Below are 7,718 nucleotides of genomic sequence, written 5' to 3'. Positions count from 1 at the left end.
CGGGCGGAGTCCCGGGCTGGTACGGCCCAAAGTCGGTTTCCTTTTTTTTTAAATATTCCATGCAGAAAAATGAATAAAATAAATACTAAACGGACTCCAAAAATCCTCAAATAAATTTTCCCCGTCCTCTAAAAATCTACCGGACAAGGTGAACATTTATTTGGGACTCTGATGCAACTTTGAAAAATGCATATTTTTCCTAATTTAAATAAAATAGCAATAAAACTCCGAATAAAAATCTTGTTTGATTTTAATATTAAATCTCCAATATTTCTTTATTTTGAGGAAGTCATTTTATCCCCTCTCTTTTATTTTTATAAAAGAAATATTCAAAGAGAAAATAATTAAAATCAAACGATCCTATTTTCAAAATTTGAGAAAACTCAAATATTAAAATAACAAAATTTCCAACTCTCTCGTGGGTCCTTGAGTTGCGTAGAATTTCTAGGATCAAGCCAAAATGCAATAAAATATGATATGCAATGATGACCTAATGTATAACATTCCAAATTGAAAATTTGGGATGTTACAACACAGTTCGGGCATTAACCCACACATTAAGGCCTTGCATAAACCTTTCATCTGTCAATTTATCTTTTTATTTCCCAAAGCCTTGTTTGGAAGTTTGAAGTGTACAGCTAGATGTCATGAGCATATTAGAAATAAAGCAAACTTTTACGGTTCCTCTACAGTCGTGTATGCTGTACTTTTCCCTGGTTGTTCATTTTCGTTCTTCGAATCTGCCTCAATCAAGTGTTATACACTTCGGATTTCTTCATTTATACGCTGGTTATTAGACCGGGGGCTTGGCCTAGACGCTCTCCCTATACATTAAGCATCTACACCTTTTTCCTTTTCACTGTGTTCGGCGTCTTGGATATTGCATTATATGCACCGGTTCCAAATTATGTCCCAGATCAATAGTTGGGTTGCCCTGCTCCTGTGCTAACCTTCTTCTGTTCCACGTGTTTGGCTAAGAAGGTGTCTTCTTCAAACCACAAATCGTTAGAGATTGTACCATGTACTACGAAGGATTCATCTTTGAACAAATCAAGTGAGCAATGTTTGGCCCTAAGGTTCGCCCAATATCTCACCACACCGGGGGCTGGTCACTAGCCCCCAGAGTCAAGTTCCTATGGCTAAGTGAAGGTAATAAAGCCGCATAGTCCGATTGCCTTGTTCCCCTCCTACAATACCACCTTAGGGCACTGAGATGTCAACTAAGGGTTACAGTGCAGGAGGTGGAACACCCTTCGTAGCATCTATGTGGGGGCTAAAGCCGATGACCGGTAACCTTCAGGATGAAAACAGCCGCACAGGAGTCAAAATTAAACATAAAGTACACACAAGTTTGATAAACCATAAAAATACAATTGTATCATAAATCATCAGGTTTTATCACAAGTCCATACATACAAAATGCAGCCACTCAAGGAATGCATCCATGGAACACTGCGCCTCCACGGCCTGGGCACCATCCATAACGACGGCAAACTACTGCTCTGTGCGCCTATGCTCCTTCCAGTTGGCGGAGGACCGGTGGCCATCTCGACGGGCTTGATGTTTGAACAATGCACCATTGTCTTCGCGAACGCCATTCGAGCCCCCTCGATGCATACCAGACGCTTGACAACGTCAATTCGGGTAGACATGTGACACAACTTCGCCACTAGACCGAAGTAGCTGCTTGGCACGGGCTCGGAGGGCCATAGCGGGACGTAGAGGTCCTTCATGGCCGGTTCCACCATTCGGTGCATCTCCATGAACTACTTCATTTGATTTGTAAGGAGGGGAGTGATGTCGCTTCAAGCTACGTCGGTATTTCCCCAAAGAGGAAGGGATGATGCAACACAACAGCGGTAGGTATTTCCCTCAGATGTGAAACCAATGTTATTGAACCAATAGGAGAACCAAGCAACACAACGTAAACAGCACCTGCACACAAATAACAACTACTCGCAACCCTACGTGTAAAAGGGGTTGTCAATCCCTTTCAGGAAGCAGCGCCAAAAATTGGCAAACGGACGTGAGAGAGTTGTAAATATTGATAGATCGAACGCCTAAAATAAATTGCAGCAAGGTATTTTTGTACTTTTGGTTTAATAGATCTGAAAATAAAAGGCAAATAAAATAGATCACGAAGGCAAATAATATGAGAAGCAGACCCGGGGGCCGTAGATTTCACTAGTGGCTTCTCTCGAGAAAAATATCAAGCAGTGGGTAAATAAATTACTATTGGGCAATTGATAGAACTTCAAATACTCATGACGATATCCAGGCAATGATCATTATATAGGCATCACGTCCAATATTAGTAGACCAACTCCTACCTGCATCTACTACTATTACTCCACACATCGACTGCTATCCAGCATGCATGTAGTGTATTAAGTTCATGGAGAAACGGAGTAATGCAATAAGAATGATGACATGATGTAGACAAGATCTATCTATGTAGAGATAGACCCCATCATTTTATCCTTAGTAGCAATGATGCATACGTGTCGGTTCCCCTTCTATCACTGGGATCAAGCACCATAAGATCGAACCCACTACAAAGCACCTCTTCCATTGCAAGATAAATATATCAAGTTAGCCAAACAAAACCCAAATATCGGAGAAGAAATACGAGGCTATAAGCAATCATGCATATAAGATATCAAAGAAACTCAAATAACTTTCATGGATAAAAAGAGATAGATCTGATAAAAAAACTCAAAGTTCATCCGATCCCAACAAACACACCGCAAAAAGAGTTACATCATATGGATCTCCAAGAGACCATTGTATTGAGAATCAAGCGAGAGAGAGGAAGACATCTAGCTACTAACTACGGACCCGAAGGTCTACAAAGAACTACTCACGCATCATCGGAGAGGCACCAATGGAAGTGGTGAACCCCTCCGTGATGGTATCTAGATTGGATCTGGTGGTTCTGGACTCTGCGGTGGCTGGAATTGATTTTTGTCGACTCCCCTAGGGTTTCTGGAATATTGGGGTATTTATAGAGCAAATAGGCGGTCCGAGGGACACCCGAGGTGGGCACAACCCACCAGGGCCCGCCTCTGCCTCCTGGCGCGCCCTGGTGGGTTATGCTCTCCTCGGAGCACCCATGTTAACCCACAAGTATAGGGGATCAATCGTAGTTCTTTTCGATAAGTAAGAGTGTCAAACCCAACAAGAAGCAGAAGGAAATGACAAATAGTTATCAGTAAGGTAATGTCTACAAGTGCTGAAATTGTAAGTAGCAGAGTAGTTTGATAGCAAGATAATTTGTAACGAGCAAGTAACGATAGTAGTAACAAAAGTGCAGCAAGGTAGCCCAATCCTTTTGAGGCAAAGGACGGGCCAAAATGGTCTCTTATGATAAGCAAACCGTTCTTGAGGGTACACGGAAATTTCATCTAGTCACTTTCATCATATTGGTTTAATTTGTGTTCGGTACTTTGATATTTTGATATGTGGGTCGACCGGTGCTTAGGTGTTGTTCTTACTTGAACAAACCTCGTACTTATGATTAACCCGCCCGCAAGCATCCGAAACTACGAGAAAAGTATTAAGAATAAATTCTAACCATAGCATTAAACTTTTGGATCCAATCGGTCCCTTACGGAATAGCGCATAAACTGGGGTTTAAGCTTCTTCACTCTCTCAACCCATCATCTAATTGCTACTCCACAATGCATTCCCTTAGGCCCAAATATGGTGAAGTGTCATGTAGTCGACGTTCACATGACACCACTAAGGGAATCACAACACACATACTATCAAAATATCGAACACATATCAAATTCACATGATTACTTGCAACATGATTTCTCCCGTGACCTCAAGAGCAAAGGTAAATAGTCACAAATGATAAACATGCTCATGATCAGAGAGGTATTAAATAGCATATTGGATCTGAACATATAATCTTCCATGAAATAAACCATATAGTAATCAACTACAAGATATAATCAACACTACTAGTCACCCACAAGTACCAATCTATAGTTCCGGTAACAAGATTGAACACAAGAGATGAACTACGGTTTCAGAGGAGATGGTGCTGTTGAAGATGTTGATGGAGATTGCCCTCCCCAAGATGGAAGAGTTGTTGGTGATGATGATGACGATGACTTCCCCCTCCCGGAGGGAAGTTCCCCCGGTGGAATCGCTCCGCCAGAGGGAAAAAATGCTCCTGCCCAAGTTTTGCCTCGAGGCGGCGGCGCTTCATTCCGAAAGTCCTATCCTGATTTTTTATAGGTCAAAGTGACTTATATAACAAAAGATGGGCACCAGAGGTGGGCCGAGGAGGGCACAACCCACCAGGTCGCGCCTAGGCTCCCTGGCGCGCCCAAGTGGGTTGTGCCCACCTGGTGGGCCCCCACTGGTAGTTATTTGCTCCGATAATTCTTAAATAATCCATAAAAAAATCTTCGTGAAGTTTCAGCTTATTTGGAGTTGTGTAGAATAGGTGGTGTCAGGACCCCGACTCGATGTCACATCGATCTAGCCGGTAACACCTCATATCACTTTGCGGCCTCACGCACGGTATCCCCACGGGTGTCGCCTTACCTTTGCCCGGGACCGTTTGCGCCTTTTGGCTCACGTATATGATAGTGTCGCTAGCATCCATATGATAAAGAGCCCGGGCTGACATGACTAGTCGTAAACCCAAAGTGGCACAGACTTACAGGGACAGGCATCCATGACCCAGCTTCGAACGTGTCGGTCATCAGCAAGTGGGTCCGGGCTGTAGCACTGGGCTAGCAGGACTCCGGTAAACCGGGCTGTAGCGGGCTAACAGGACTCCGGTACTCAAAGCGTGACATTTCCCCGAAGGGACAGACACAGGAACGAAGAAGGACACATGCCGGCCAGCCTAAGTGTTCCAGAGCAGTAGCAAGCTACCATGGCTCAGCGGTAACTCTAGGAGACATTTCCCGGTAAGAGAGGCTACTAAAGATAAACAACTAGATAGTCAGATCCCACACATACCAAGCATTTCAATCATACACACAATATGCTCGATATGTGCAAATACAACGAAGCATCACAACATGACTCTACGACACAAGTACTTTATTTAAGGCTCAGAGAGCCATACATAACATACACAAAGGTACGGGTCTCACGACCCAGCATTCAAGTCATACAGTCATACAAACCAGCAGCGGAAGTAACTTGTCTGAGTACAGACAACTAGTAAAATAAAAGAGGCTTGGAAAGCCTAGCTATACTACGTGGTCCTTCACAAGCTCAGGGTCACCACCTGGGCCTTTAGCCTACTCGTTGATGTCAACGTCTACGTAGAACCCATCAGAAGGGGTTGCAGCGTCTTCTGGAAAAATGTAAATTATAGCAACATGAGTACAAAGGTACTCAGCAAGACTTACATCAGATCCTACATACATGCATATTATCAAGAAGGGTTGGTGGAGTTATTGCAGCAAGCCAGCTTTGACTCTTGGCTAGACTATCCTACGATACTTCAACTTGAAATGGTTTTGCACACACGAGTCCACTACTCACCACTTCAATACACTACCGAGGATCCGCCTCCGTCTTCCTACGGAAGAGCCATCCTCGGCACTCACACTTATCTTGAGGCTTTTAGTAGTTTCCATTTTCTTGTCTATGAACTGTATAGGCAACCAAGTAGTCCTTTACCGCGGACGCGGCTATTCGAATAGATTATGATAACCCTGCAGGGGTGTACTTCTTCATACATGTTTCCACCACTTAGCGTCTGCACACGACATGTGCTCGGCAGACTTCAAGCGAAAGCCGACGTGGGTGTAGACCACGACCTACCTAAACACTTAAGCCTCTAGTCCAGGTTTATCGCCTATTCAGGTTCCATCCGCAGGGAGTCCGGCCGAGGTTTCCCATACGGCCCCGAACGATGTGAACAGGGTTCCCGAGATACCTAACGGGTATTCGGTACACCCGGCCACGTACCTACCGCATCACAGCCCACCCCTACGGTCAGCGCTGTCCACGGCCTCCAGTAGGCTACAAACACCAGAAACTACTTGCAACTCCTGGACAGAGAGCTAGGGTGAATAAGAAGTCGAGTGGGGTCATATTTCAGGGCCCAATGCATGGTAGTAACTGTATCTTAAATCACACATACAGATCTCAGTGCTTAAGGTCGGCTTCAATGAAACAACCCACCATGTACTCCTACATGGCCTCTCATCGATACCTTTACCAAATCGTGTTCACCACACCACTCTCATTTCCGACATAATCATTTCACTCTAGCCATCACCCATATGAACTAGACCTGACACAACTCTAAGCATAGCAGGCATAGCAAGGTAGGAACAACACATACATATGGCTCAATCAACTCCTACACATGCTAGTGGGTTTCATCTAGTTACTGTGGCAATGACAGGTCATGCAGAGGGAATGGGTTCAACTACCGTAGCACACAGCAGTTTGAAACGCGTTGTCTTAATGCAGTAAAAGAGAGCAGGAGCGAGAACATGGGATTGTATCGATATGATCAAATGGTTGGTTGCTTGCCTGATGGTTCGATGCACTGATACGGTTCTTCGTTAGGGTAATCACGGTACTCCTCGGAGGCAGAACCTGCCGCAAAGAACATCGATACACAATCATCACCAAACAATGTGCAACAATATGATGCATGCATGAAACATGGCAATATGAGTGTGTTGGGCTAATGCAACTAAAACCAGAAGGGTTTGAACAAATTTGAATCAAAGATTCAAATTTCAAACTCAAACATGGCCTTTTAAAGTGCTTTTCCTTGTTCTGCTTAAAACATCAATTTAACTTGTTTGATCATGCATGAAAATAGTACAGATGGATAGATTGGATTTTTCTGATCATTTTTCATATATAATTTGTCCAATTTGGAGTTACAGAATAAAAGTTATGAATTTTTGAAGTTTAAATAATATTCTGGAATTTCCTGATTTAATTTAAATCCAGAAATATAATTATTGCGCCAGCATGACGTCAGCATGACGTCAGTGGTCAACTGCGGCTGTCTGGGGTCAAACCTGACGTGTGGGGGCCACACGTCAGTGACAGGGGGGTTTAACAGGTTTAAATTAATCTTAATTAGGGATTAGTGGCGCTGGGGCCCACTGGTCAGTGTCAGGGGGTTAACTAACAGTGGTTAGCGCTAATCCTAATTAGCTACAGGGCTGGGCCCACCTGTCAGGGACTCAGGGGGGTCCTGCCGTGGTCAAAGTGGGTCAAACCCACCGGCGACACGACGCCGGCGAGGCCCGAGACGGCGGCGCGATGCGGGATCGCGCTACAGGGCACGGGCGAGGCCGTTCTTGGGCTCGTTGGAGAGCTCTTGCTCCCGCGCGTCGAACGGTGGCCGTGGCTGGGCCTGGGGTGGACGGAGTCGACGGCGGCGAGCTCGGCTGCGGCCGCCGGAGTTCGGGTGCGGTCGGAGTCGGCGTTGCAGGGTGTTTGGGGAGGCGTTGGTGCGTGCTGCGTGCTCCTAGTGAGGCGTGGAGCACGATAGTGTGCTCGGTTGGGCGCTACGGTAACCGTGGCCACGACGGTGACATCGCCGGCGGCGTGGAGCTCTCGGCCAAGGTGGGGCTAAGGCCTAGAGGTCGAAAGAGACCAGGAGAGAAGGGGAAACGACTCGGGGGCTCACCGCGGTTGCAGTGGGCGTCGAAGCGGGCTCGGAGACGCGCTGGAGACGGCGAATTCGACGGCGATGATGGTCGGAGCCC

This window comes from Triticum dicoccoides, chromosome 3A (assembly GCF_002162155.2).
Source record: "Triticum dicoccoides isolate Atlit2015 ecotype Zavitan chromosome 3A, WEW_v2.0, whole genome shotgun sequence".
Lineage (NCBI taxonomy): Eukaryota > Viridiplantae > Streptophyta > Magnoliopsida > Poales > Poaceae > Triticum > Triticum dicoccoides.
This window is presented reverse-complemented; position numbering follows the sequence as displayed.